The sequence below is a fragment of the Enhydra lutris genome, unplaced genomic scaffold, assembly GCF_002288905.1.
Source record: "Enhydra lutris kenyoni isolate GAN:26980312 unplaced genomic scaffold, ASM228890v2 scaffoldscaffold78, whole genome shotgun sequence".
Lineage (NCBI taxonomy): Eukaryota > Metazoa > Chordata > Mammalia > Carnivora > Mustelidae > Enhydra > Enhydra lutris.
Genome location: NW_019154162.1, coordinates 3,128,784 through 3,141,994, shown reverse-complemented (window position 1 = coordinate 3,141,994; position 13,211 = coordinate 3,128,784). Strand labels below are relative to the sequence as shown.

Here is a 13,211-nt window from a genome sequence, read left to right as displayed (position 1 = left end):
TATTATGAAAAAGGAGATTCTCTAGAAATTCTGAAGTAGTACGTGGAGGGAGAGAAGAGCCTTTTCTCTTCCAAGTTTAGAAGAGCACTTAGAAGCCACCAAGAAAGGATCAGCATGACACAATGAGAGGCTAGCAAGGCTGAGAGTAGTGGACATGAGCAGAGAGGTGTGAGGTGCGTGTGTGTGGGGGAGGTCCAGCAAGTAACATTTGACAAGGCTAGGCATCTTGAGGGTTAAAGAATTTGAGGTTCTGACAGGAGTGTGATTAGAAGTTAAGTGAAGAAGATGGTGTGATAGAAGAGGTAGGAGGATTATGAACAGTGATTTATTATTTTGTATTAAAATATATACAGTTAATGAATAGCTTCCATAATTATATAATAATATTATAATTATGTAAAATAAATGATTACAAAATACATAAATCTCTTAAAGTATTAAATATCAGGATGTGTTTCAGATCTTCAAATTTACATAAAAAAATAGGTGTTTGACCATTGTGGGAAGCATCCATGTGTGGCTGGGATGAATGAGTAAGAAGGGGATCTTGAAAATGTTTGAAATAAGGATGGTTTTTAAGACTAGGAGTGCTCCATTTACCCAGAGGGCTTTGCACCCAGGCACCTGGCCTGGGAGTTGAGGCACTGAGTATGTGGGTTCTTCCCTCAAAGCAAGAGCTTCTTGTTTGTGGTTCTCAACTCTGGCTGCACATCAGAATCACATGGGACTCTTTAAAAAACACCCATGCCCAGGTCCCATCCTCCTAGGGTTGCCAGATAAAATGCAGAACACCAGTTAAATTTGAATGTTAGATAAACAACAACAAATTTCTTGGTACAAGTATGTCCTACATATTGCAAGACGGCTCCAGAGACTATTTGGTTCTTTGTCAGCTCACGATAGACTGGCAGGGGAATGCACCCGAGGGAGAGCTCAGAGCTCAGAGCCACAGACACAAGCCAGCCTGAATTTTCACATTATTATTTCATGTGTTCATTTCATGCAGGATAGTTCATTTCATGCAGGGTAGTAGCAGAGCCCACTGTATGTGGGCCCACTGTATGTCACATGGATTCTAATTCTACTTCATACCTCCTGGCTTTGGGCTCATGCTGTTCCCTCTGCCTGCAGTTCAGTCCACCCGGGGCCTACCTTGTGAATGAATGTCTACACATCAAGGAGGATGTCTGTCCTGACCTCCCAGTGGAAGTGACCTCCTGTTACTATGGACAGATTCACCAAGTATGTGAAAACTACCCTGGGGGTGTAGGGAGGGCCACGGCATCTTTGTCTCGGTATCCTGGCATTTTGCAAGGTGGCTTACACATAGTAAGTCAGTGGTCATCAAAAGCTTACTGAGTGAGAGGTCTTCTCAGCAGACCGGATTGAAATGTAGCAGGAAAAAATCATCCAAAAGAGAGCTTCTGAAAGCAGGGGTGTACAGTGATTGCTAAAACAATTGCCAAGCACCTACTAGGTGCAGGTGTAAAACCATCTTTTGCATTTATCTCTCCACATTGCACAGAAATTTTATATACACTAATCCTTTGGCTAATCATTAGAGAATGATTACAGTGATGGTTTGGTTGGTTCCAGGGAAGAGATCGGAGGAGGCCTCCTTTGTGTCCCCCCAACCCTGGCTACCCTACTGCCCTTACCCTTGATCTCTAGCTCTTCAGACTTTGTCAGCCTTGGTGTCTGAGAGTTGCTCATATCTTGATATTCTAGTGATAATCTCCTTGAGCTCAGTCTCCAGGTCAGGGCACACCACCAGCACAGTCCCAGTTTGGGTATCTGTTAGGAGCTGCAACTTGCCCATGAGTCTGCTTTGATGGAGCCATCCTGGCAGGTCGTCTGAAGGCTCAGGCCTCAGGCCTCCCAGAGGACTCGGAGTTGACTCAGACCATAGATGTAGTCCTGATATCTCCATGGGAGGCACCAGGTCCATTGCCATGTCCACGTCCCCCAAAACTCTCTACCATCCCCTTCTCCATCAACCCTCCTTGCCAAACATTTACCCCCAGTTGCTCCTCGTTGGTCCTGCTGCCTGTGGCCACCAAGAGTCTATCTGGTGCTTAAGAATGGAGAGAAGCTTCCTGGGTCTCACTGTTCCTGTTTCTGAGGGGTTGGGCCCTGCGGATGGGTCTGAGAAAACAGGTGGTGAGTGGCTGGGCCCAGACCCACTTTATCAGCCCCAGGCCCACCAGGCAGGCACCAGATCTCCCTGCAACTCCTTGATAAGAGGCTCAGCTCAGTGCCTAGAGTCTTATCAGAGGCAGGCCTGGGTGAAGGTTCCATTTCCTTCAGTGTGAATAAAGGGGAGGGAAAAAGGCCCGGGAAGAAATATAATGTCCTCACACTCAGACACAGTCAAGCCGGCTACCTGCCTGTGAATCTGGGCCCTACTGGTACAAATGGAGAGGGGCTCAGGACAACAAACCCCAGGCTTCCCTATGCAAGAGTGAGTGGGAACCTTATGCCCACTGGGTCTGAAGCTTACAAAGACCTGAGCCCAGTGAGGGTACGTGCTGCCTTGCAGCTCTCCTGACTTGGGTGTCTGTGTGTATGTGCATGTGTATTGAGGGGAGCAGGAAGTATTTAAGCTTGAAGCATTTTCCCCCTTAGAACTGTGGCACATAAAGCACATAGTGTCATAGACAGGGGTGCACTGCCTGCCTACATGAGCCTGGCGAGTTGCAGAGGTTGTGTGATCAAGTTACACCTGAATCCTAGTGCAGGCTCCACCATGTGCTATGGGTGTGCCCTTGAGACAGACTTTACATCTACCCCAGGAACACTCAGGATACTGAGCTGTGTGAGAACCCTAAGTTCCTCAACTAGGCAGGTGTGTAACAGTGCCGTCCTTCCCGGTGGGCCCATGAACAGCCTGCCCTGGCACCCAGGCACAGAGAGAGTTCAATAAATGCTAATGTCCTGTCCACCCCTCCCTCCTCCGCTGTACCAGGCTGGGTGAGGACAGAGTGAGATAGGAAGTGTGAATGGCTTTGCTATGTGCCAGTGATTCCAAGCACAAACAGTTGCTCAGGGGGCCTGATTTCCAACAGGGTCCTCAGGTGGAGATGAGAAGCCAGTCACTCCCGTAGAAGCTGGATTCTCGTGCTGGGATCATATTCTCTGAGGGGAGGAGGCACACAGGATGAATTTGTGTGTATGTGTTTAAGTGGCTTTGGTCACTTAACTGAATTGCTGTTTGGACTGCTTATCAGACTAAGCAGAAAAGTGTGCAAATATAAAGCAGGTGCAAATAACCTCTTAACATCTTTCCCATGCTTATGACCCTGACTATTAGTGTGGCTGGCCTGCGGGGAGAATTGCATCAATTTCTATCTTGCATATGGGTGGTGGGGTGGTGGGGGGAGAGCCTGAGGTGATGGAATCCTGGGCTCTAACCTAAGCTGTCTGAGCCTGAGCTGGTCTCTCCAGTTCTCTGATTTCCAGGAGAAGGAGCCTGCATTTCCGGTCTGTGCTTTCATTCTGCCAGCGAAAACTAGGTGAGGCTGAATATGGTATGAGGACCTCCTTCCCCAGCAAGGTGGCAGCTTGAACATTGGGAACAGCAGGATGGACCTCCTTTGTCCACACTCTTTTATGGTTCTCTCTTCACTCCCTTCTAGGCCAGACCCTCCACTGCAGGGGAGAAGGTTGCTGCTCTGTGCTCTCTGCCGGGCCAGTACCCACAGAGCTTCCATGTACCCAGAGCTGCAGGTGAGGGGCTGATCCACATCCTTTTGCTCCCAGCTTCCCTGTGAACTGCAGGTACATGGGGCTCTGGGCCCTGCACTCACACAGTCCTTGCAGAAAACCTTCAGACCCAGAAGATGCAACTAGCAATATCAGAAAGGCTTCTGGAAGCTGGCCTCTGTGTGTACACACACCTGTGCACTCAACTAAAGCATCTCTCAGGACAGCTGAGGACAAATGGGGGGTCTTGGTATTACAGTACCCCCTGTCTCCCATTCCCCTGCATTTCAGGCACTCCTCCGGAATTCCCTAGCTTCTTCTCCCCTCCCATTCCTTCTCACTGCATGCCATGGCTCCAGGTCTTCACTCTTAGTCTTTTGCTGAAGCATTAGCTGAATGCTTAAGGGTTCCTCTCTCAGGGGCAGGAGCGTTCTACCAGGAGGTTTGGAGGTCCCAAAACTTAGGATGATTGTGGAATTCCAGCTGCTACAACAGGCGCTGGGATAGTCCCATTGTCTTTCTGCTACCTCCCCTGTTGGTCTTTGTCTCTTTCTTACTTCTTTCCACCATTCTCTTCTAGTCATACTGCCTCCTCAGTGTTCCTTGATCAGGTCAGGTCTCCTCCTACCTCAGGGCCTTCGTACCTGCTATGCTCTCTGCTTATTTTGTACTCTCTCAGATATTCCTTTTTGACTCCCTGGCTTCCTTTAGGTCTTTCTCAAACATTATCTCTCCCAATGAAGACTTCTTTGGCCATGCTCTCTAAAATGATATCTCCCGATTCTCCCTCACCTCTCTGGGCTCAGATCTAGTTTGCTGCAACATGGCTAAACCTTCCAAGAATGTCAGAATCGTGGGTAAACATAGGACCCTTTATGGAGCTTCCCTCAGGAAAAAGAAGACTGAAATGAGCTGGTATGCCATGTACACTTGCTCTTTCTGTGGCAAGGTGTCACCTTGATGAAAAGGCAAGCTGTGGGATCTGGCATTGTGGCTCCTGCATGGAATCCACAGCTGGTGGTGCCTGGACCTACTATCCCACTTCTGCTGTCACAGTAAAGTCTGCCATCAGAAGACTGAAGAAGTAGGGTGCCTGGGTAGCTCAGTTGGTTAAGTCTTCAGTTTGGGTTGTGATCCTGGGGTCCTGGGATCAAGCCCCACATCAAGTTCCCTGCTCAGTGGGGAGCCTGTTTCTCTCTCTCTCTCTTGCCTGCTTGTGCTCTCCCCTTCTCACTCTCTCTCAAATAAATAAATAATATCTTAAAAACAAAACAAAACAAAAAAAGAAGATGAAGGAGTTGAAAGACCAGTAGAAGTTCCACCATTTGAAACACTGCTGGCCTATAATAAAGGAGTTAGTTTATGTAACAAAACAAAACAAAATTAAATAAAACGGTACCTCCCTCATCCCTGGCCTTCCTTATCTCCTTTCTTGACTTGATTGTCTTCTCTAGCACTTGGCACTATCTGATGTATTGAGCATTATCCCCATACGTCTAGTATCTATCTGTCCAAACCCCATAGAATATAAGTTCCTTTTTGTGATCACTGCTAGTTTGTTCATTGTCATAGCCCCAAAACCTCACACAGTTGGTCCTCAATTTATGGCCATGGAATGTGATTCATGGCCTACCAGCCAACTGGTGGTGGTGACATAGGCAAAGAACATGGGTGTATACTCAGGGACCCTAAGGCTGAATTCGGATCCACCATTTTATAACTGGTCAAATGCAGACATACTTCTGAGTATCCAGCTCCAAATCTGAAAAGAGAGGTGATAACCTCCTGAGGGGTAAGAGGTTTCAGTAAGGTCTGGGCAATGCACCTGGCCCAACACCTGTCATGTGGAAAGTTACCTCTCTTCCTTACCTGGGCAGTGGGTGAGAAGCACTGTTTTCTGAACTTGGGAGGTAAGCTGGCAGGCCCCGTAGCTGTAATCCCAGGGGGAGCCTGTGTGTTGCCTTTCCTCCCACCCCTGTCACGTTGAGATGAGGATTTTCTGCAGGGTAGTAGCAGAGCCCCTAGGGCCTGTACTGACAGAGAGTGACTAGAAGATAAGAGACAGTGAAGACTACAAGAGGAGCCCTCTCCTTGGTGGCCTGGACACTAGCAGATCTAGTGATGGAAACAAAGGCACTTTGTGTATCCATAGTCTGGCCCACGTGGGCCTCCCTGGTTGATGTCTGGTTCTTAATCTTGACTGCAGGTCTTTCCTCCATGGCTTCTTATTCATCAGGGGTGGTGGTATCCCCAGAGAGAGGCTATGGGCCCCACATGGGCTCTAGGCCTATAAGTTGAGCCATTAGAGATTCTCCTGTTGGTTTAAGTCAGGAGTCAAGAAACTTTTTTGATAAAGGGCCACATGGTAAATAGTGTAGGCTTTGAGGGCCATATGGTCTCTGTTACAAAAAACCAGTCATAGACAAATGAATGAGTGCAGCTGTGTTCCAATAAAACTTTATTTATAAAAACAGGTGGCAGACTGGATTTGAGGTGTGGGCCTTAGTTTGCAGACACCTGGTTTAAGTCTCTATACCACTGAGTCTCTCTCTTCCTGCTCAGACTAATATTTACTGAATATTTTCCCCATGCTAAGCCTGGGCCTTTTCCTATATCTTCTCATTTTCTCCCACAGGGAGGAAGCCACTGAATGGCCGAGCTACACCTTGAACCCAGGTCTGTCACACTGGAGGCCTGAAATTTTACCTGTGCAATGCACAACTGTTGGAATGCAGGCACGCTGTCCACTGCTCTGGTCACTTTCTACATATTACGAGTCTGGTTACACGTGGGGCTCATTGGATCCTGGACATACTGTGGGGTGGTGAGTACACAAGCATCAGGGGCACAGAGGCCCAAAAGGGTGAGATGACTATCCTGAGGTTGTCCTCACAGCTTAGCAGTGGAGCAAACAGTAGCTGGTGAGGTGGCAAGGAGGGGTGGGGTCCTGCCTCTGAGTTAAACCTTGCATAGGGTCAAATCCATCTGTGCCAGTGAGGGCAGTGGGCTGGGCCTCTCTGTCTTGGCTCTGTGTACCTTCTCTGGCCAATTACACTGATTGTCCAAGGCCCTGTCACAGAGGGACTTCCTGGGGAATCCTGAGCCCTTGGGGCCTTGGGTCCCAGAATAGGATAAATGGCCACAGCTGGCTACCTTGTAAGGGCTTGGTGCAGGGAGGCCAGAGGAGGTCTGGGAAATATGCTGCTGCAGTCTAAGCATCCCCGAGGGAGGCACTAGTGGCTCAGAAGGAGATACCACGATTTGAGGTGGAGGAGAATGCCACCCTGCACTCATTCCCCCTTGGGGAGGGCCCTCTCACGGGAGCTCAAAGGAGAAGCATGGGGACCCTGGAGGCAGGAGGCAGGGCAGTGAGAGGTCAGCCTTTTATCTGCCCAGACAGTCAGACTTCTGTTCCCACAGCCCCTGGACAAGGAGGGCAAGATAAGGCCAGGAACTCAGATAATTGTGCCTCCAAGGCGGTGCAACTTCAGCATTGGCTTATCCCCAAAGCACCACCCTGGAAACAGAGGGAAGAAAGAACAGTGAAAATAGGCAGGCGGAGACCAAAGCCTCAGGAAATAAATGGCCCAGAAGTGCTCTTGAATGGGAAACACAGCCTCAGGGTGTCTGAACTTTGAAGGAAAACTGTGGATTCTGTCCTCCTTGGACTGTCCTCCAAAATGGATTTTGACTTTTTCCAGCATTGTTTGTTTTCTCAGTGAGTGACAAATATCATTTCACTCAAATAAGTCCTTTAAAAGCAGCATGTTCCAAAAGGTCTTTTTGGAAGCTCCATGATTCTTTTTTTTTTTTTTTTTAAAGATTTCATTTATTTATGACAAAGAGATAGTGAGAGAGGGAACACAAACAGAGGGGAGCTGGAGAGGGAGAAGCAGGCTTCCCGCAGAGCAGGGACCTGCCTGGGGCACGTTCCCAGGATCCCGGGACCATGACCTGAGCCAAAGGCAGACGGTTAATGACTGAGACACTGAGGAGCCCTGGAAGCTACATAATTCTTAAATAGGAAATGTCCTAGGGGTAATTACCAGAGCCTGATACAAGGAAATGTACTTAAAAAGCCCATTTGAACCAACATCTTTCCCTCCTCCTGTGAAAGAAAACTTTGTTCTCCTTGGAAACTCCTTATATTCTGCACCTATGAATAGTGGTGGTGTGCAGGGGTTAAAAGACAGCCCAGGGTTGCACACCCCCAGCTCAAATCACAGCCCTGCCACTCACAGCAATGTCCTGTGTCCTGAAGATGGAGGTGCCACCCACAGCAACCCTCTCACAATGAGGGACCCTGGCTACTGATAAGTATGATCAGCAAACATTGGCTCAGCTCTTCAGACAGACCAGATCACCCTGCATAACGTGGGTACCCTGTACATTTACACGGTATTTTTCCTTTTTACCTCTTTCAATTTGTCTTTACTGAAGTCATTCCCCAAAGTTAGAGCATTCTCAACAATCAACATTGATCACTGACAGCTTATTTCTTCAAGCATAAAATCTTAATCCAAGATAAAATTATATCTAGCTAAGTAGAAATTTACCATAATTTAATATTACCTACCAATATTAGGTAATATTAGGTCATAATTTACATTTGGGGAATTATATTACTTCAAGTTATTCTTTAGATAGATAGATATCTATTTAGCTTGTTCAGTGAATGATCACAAGACATAGGCAATTTGATCTGCAACCTGAATTCGTGTGATAAGAAATGTCTCCCTAGGAGGGTTGGTTGCTTTTTTTTTTTTTTTTTTCCTGTTATGTAGTATGTCTTGCTGCTCCAAGAAGCCCAACAATGGTTTGAGGGCATGGATCTTATCTTATACTTTGTCTCTTCCTTAAACCCTAGGACAGATGAGGAAGATGAATATTTCTGTTGATGAATCAGGAATGTATATGGTATTGAGTAAAAATTTGTGTATAAATTGCTTTCATAATCAACTCTTCTGTCTAGTTTCCTTTCCTACTTCTCAGATTTTCTTCATGCAGTCTGAGCGTTGGGTTCTGACATGTGATAAGATATCCTCAGGGAACTAACTGGTAGAGTGATTGACACCTGGGCATACATTACAGTTTGGCTGTAGGCAAACATTTAGCCACAGTGAGAACATTTTATGGCTTCATGGAATGGAAATGTCTACAATTGAAGGATCCTGAAATCCAGGCTCCCAGGTATCATTGATAACCAACAGTGACTGGTTATCAATGAACCATTCTGTCTTAAGCACCAAGCACCAGGCAGGAAGGAGTTCGCAGACTGGGTTACACGAAGCCCTTGGTGTCCAGCGATAACTTAAGATTGAACCATCACAAGGAGCCCCTGGAGTGTGGTCACCTGCCTCTCATCCTCAACTTGACTACATCAGGTAGGCTTTTATCACTTTTATATTTCCAAACTTCATCTAAGAATTTATTTTGTGGAAATGTCATTTCTGCTGAAAATAATTGCAATGGAGATTTGTAGCTATGACACCACTGTGTGTGTGTGTGTGTGTGTTTGTGTGTGTTTGTGTGTGTTTCGAGGGAGACCCTAGATGAAAAGCCACTTCTTTTGGAGTTTCAGGGATACATGACCTTTATTCCAGAGGGGACCTGCAGAGCTGCATGCAGCTGAACCTGGCGTGGCCAGTGGCCTGAAGGGTATTTTGAATTCCTTTGCCCTCTGCTATTCTTGGGTCTTGCTTCCCAACTAGGCTGTGAGAGGTTCTGTGTCCCCTGTATCTCCTGTGTGGTCCCTTGTACACAGGTGGTGCTCATTGGATCAAAATCAAAGTACATCAGATTGAATTATGGAATCTGGAGGGGTGCTCTGGACTGGATTCACCAGAAGTGGAAAGAAGGCCAAGGGCCCATGACTTGTGTCACAAAGGGACCCCAAATGATGTGATAGGCTGGGAGTGAAGAGGGGCATGTATAGGGCTCAAATCTGGAAACCAGCCCTGAATCCGGTACATGCAGGTGCTGCATCAATAACCTGCCAGAAGGAAGGTGGATTTTATTAATAGACTGACTAATAGGTTGTTGTCTTTGTTCATAGACTCTGGGTGGGCTCAACAGGGAAAGGCATGAAAGAGGCAAGGCTGAGCCCAAACCCCAAATCACCAAAACAATTTTGTGGACTTCTTTAGACCTGTGTGTCCCATGAAGAGGGTGGTTAAGGGGTTCTGGCCGGAACATTTCCTTGACTTCAGATGAGATCACAGACAGAGGAGGCTTTGAGAAGCAAAGCTGCCGATAGATAGTCAGGTGTTCTGCAGAGATACCAGACTAAGGCAAAGAGATGCGAGCTGTGTCTGAAAACTGGTAGCATAGGAAAAAGTTTCAAAAGTATGCCCGAGGCCAGAGATGCTGTAGGCAGCACGTCTCACATTTGTTTTCAGCTCTCTCTGTGAGGTCGGTAGGGCCCAAAGACTAAATGTCTGTTCACCCTGCCCCAGGCCAAACTAGGACCCAAGAGAGCTCCTCCTTGCCTTGAACCTGGCGGTGACACCAGTCTGTTGCTGAGGACTGAGAGCAAGTGGTAAAGGGCATTTGTGCATGCATGCTGTGTGCACCTGTGCATGAATATGTGCGTGCGTGCGTGTGTGTGTGTGTGTGTGTGTGTGTGTATGTGTGCACGTGTATGGGAAGGTACAGGAGAATGTAGCGCCAGTGTCAGTTTCTTCCTTTTGGTGACCCTACAGGCCCAGCATCAGCATCTCAGCATCACCCTCATCCTGTCCCCGACTTAAGAACCAGAAGAATGAGTTTCTGTGGGACAAAGAGTGCACTTCCAGAAGAATCAGAGACCTGTGTCCCAATCTTGCTCTACCTACTACCCCTGGCTGCTCGAATTCTTATAAGTCACTTAGCTTCTCTGAGCTTTACTTTATTTTCTCTCAAAGAGGAAGAGTAGTCTCTCTTGAATGAAGATGGGAAATGCAGTAATGGTCCTGTGGCTTGAAATCTCTGAACAAAAGACAAAGCTGCTAGCCCAGGGGTGGTTGTGTGGTGGAGGCATTCCAGCAATTGTCTGGGAATTGGTGGGGTCTTTATTGTCTCCAGTGTCCTTGCAGTGAACCTGAGAGGCAGCTGCCCACTGCTTCCCCAAGGGAAAGTGAGACCTGTGTGTGGGTGAGCCTTGGCAGGCAGGGCTCTCACAGGCACAACCCTGCCCTTATGTGCCACTATGGGCATTTCATTAGCAGCTGCTGGGCCGGCAGTTGTGGGCTGGCAGAGGAGAGTAGAGCTGAGCACAAGTGGCCTGGGGTGGGTGGATAAAGAAAGGCCTTTTCTTCCGAGGCAGGAGAGTAACCTCAGGGCAGCATAGGGCCGAGCAGAAGGGCACGGGGTCATGGACAACCTCCTCCCAGCATGGGGGGTGCCACATCCCACAGGTGGAGGGAAACACACCTAACTCAAAGCAGGACCGTGCCAGTGGTATACAGTGAGGGCCTGGGGACACCATCTCTTGAACCTCATTTTCCATATTTCTAAACTGGAATTAATAGTACCTGCATTGGTGCAATGTCTTCAGGATGAAAACCAGGTACCACGTATATCCTCAGTGGGTATGGAGTAGGACAGAATGGGCACTCACAACTGCTCTTCGCCACCATCCCTTGTGCCTGTGTGAAGATCCACACCATCCGGAGAGATCCATGCAGCCCCAGGAGACTCTTCACGGCCCCACCCTCAGCCCCTGGCAGCCCCCCTTCCCTTGTCCTTCTCTTTGCCCAGCTCTCTCTACCAAACTGCATTCCAGCTGTCACCTGGATGCCCCACGAGTATCTCAAAGTCGCCTCTGCTCTAGAGAGAATCTTCCTACCCCTTTCCTCTTGGTCTTGTACATATAATTTGATAGTGAACACAAATTGTTTCTATAATAATGAAACAGGACAAAGAAAACCAGTTTTTTTAAATTTTTTTTTTTTATAGATTTCATTTATCTATTTGACAGACAGAGATCACAAGTAGGCAGAGAGGCAGGCAGAGAGAGAGAGGAAGGGAAGCAGGCTCCCCGCCGAGCACAGAGCCCAATGTGGGGCTCGATCCCAGCACCCCGGGATCATGACCCGAGCTGAAAGCAGAGGCTTTAACCCACTGAGCCACCCAGGCGCCCCTTTATTTTTTTAAATTTTAAGTGAAGATCAACTTAATTACATGGCTTAAAAAAAGCCAAGAGAGTAAAAGAAAGAGAGAGAGAGGGAGAGAGAGAGAGAGCGCGCGCGTGAGTGAGTGAGTCCTGGCTCCCCACAAGCATTTACTTTGATGGAATCTCCTGAGGCCAGAGGTAAAGGGCAGGCTCAAAAACAGCCCAGGCAGCTGGCCACCCCAGGGGGCTCGGCAGGATTATGCAGGACTGCTGGGGGAGTGTGAGGATTCCAGGTAGGGCAGCCATGAAAAGTGGTCACTGTGCTGGCAGCAGAACAGAGTCCAGTAGGGAGAATGGCCGTGCAGGGACCAGCAGGTACCAGCCCCTTGGCCTCTGGTGCACTGAGCCAGGCAGGGATGCTGGGTGACCTTCCTGGGCCTGGGTGCTTCATGGATCCCTTCTCCCCCAAAATATTAAAAGTCTTATTTTATAGCGGTATTGGTCTAAAGACAAATGTAATGTTTAGTATTAAAAGTTTGTGTTTTGTTGTTGTTGTTGTTCCTTTTGATTTTAAAAGACACACACATTTTTTGGTATCTCTAAGAGCACCATGGGTCCTAACTACTTGCCTACCATGCAGGTTAGCCCTGGCTGAGCCCTTCCTAGAAAAACCCAGTACCCATGAGCATGCATGTGAGGGGTCGGCTGTGGCTCTCTGCAAGTCACGTTGGTTGCCTCTAGGGTTTTGGTATCATCATATGCAAAACAGAGATAAAAATACCTCCCATAGGGCAGCTAGAGGGTAAAATGAGATAACTTATGGGACATGAAGCCTACTTTCTACCCTTTGAGTCAGGGAGATAGTCACCACAAGGGAGAGTGGGTCAGGATAATTTGCAGAATTTGTACAAAAGGAAAAGAAAAGAGATTATGAAATTAAAAAAAAAAAAAGAAGATTACTCAGGATTTTCAGCCATAGATGAAATTAATTCACTAAAATGAGAATTTTGGTGGAAGCTGAAGGAGAGCAATTCACATGACAAGTCAATCTCAGGGTGTGACCAGAGGAAGCAAAGTCCAGGTTTCCAGCAGGAGTTCAGGCATGGGGTGTAGGCTGGAAAAGAGGGGTGGAGGGAGTCCTCCCAGGAGAGAGGGGACTCCAAGCTTTAAGAAGCACCTGGCAGAGTCCTTGCTGTCAACCTGGATGAACAGCAACATGAGGAAAGGAAAGAACTGACCCAGGAGGGAAGGCACTGAAAGGTGCTGGGTGAACCAGGTAGGGGGCTCCACGTGCACACAGGTCAGCATGAACAAGGAGTGCAGGGAAGGATGGGGACAGGCCAGTGCGATGAGCCAAGAGGGGCTCTGAGGCCACTGGGTGGGGTGGGGGTTAGGTAGGGGATATGAATATGGAGAC

At 47.9% G+C, this 13,211-nt stretch overlaps 1 protein-coding gene and 1 pseudogene across 2 annotated transcripts in view; one reads left to right on the top strand and one right to left on the bottom strand.

Annotated features, from left to right (window-relative positions):
* LOC111160847 (glycophorin C (Gerbich blood group)) overlaps nt 1-13,211 on the bottom strand; it is a 43,448-nt gene that overhangs the window by 21,982 nt on the left and 8,255 nt on the right. The window lies entirely within an intron of this gene.
* On the top strand, nt 4,351-4,790 carry LOC111160851 (annotated as a pseudogene).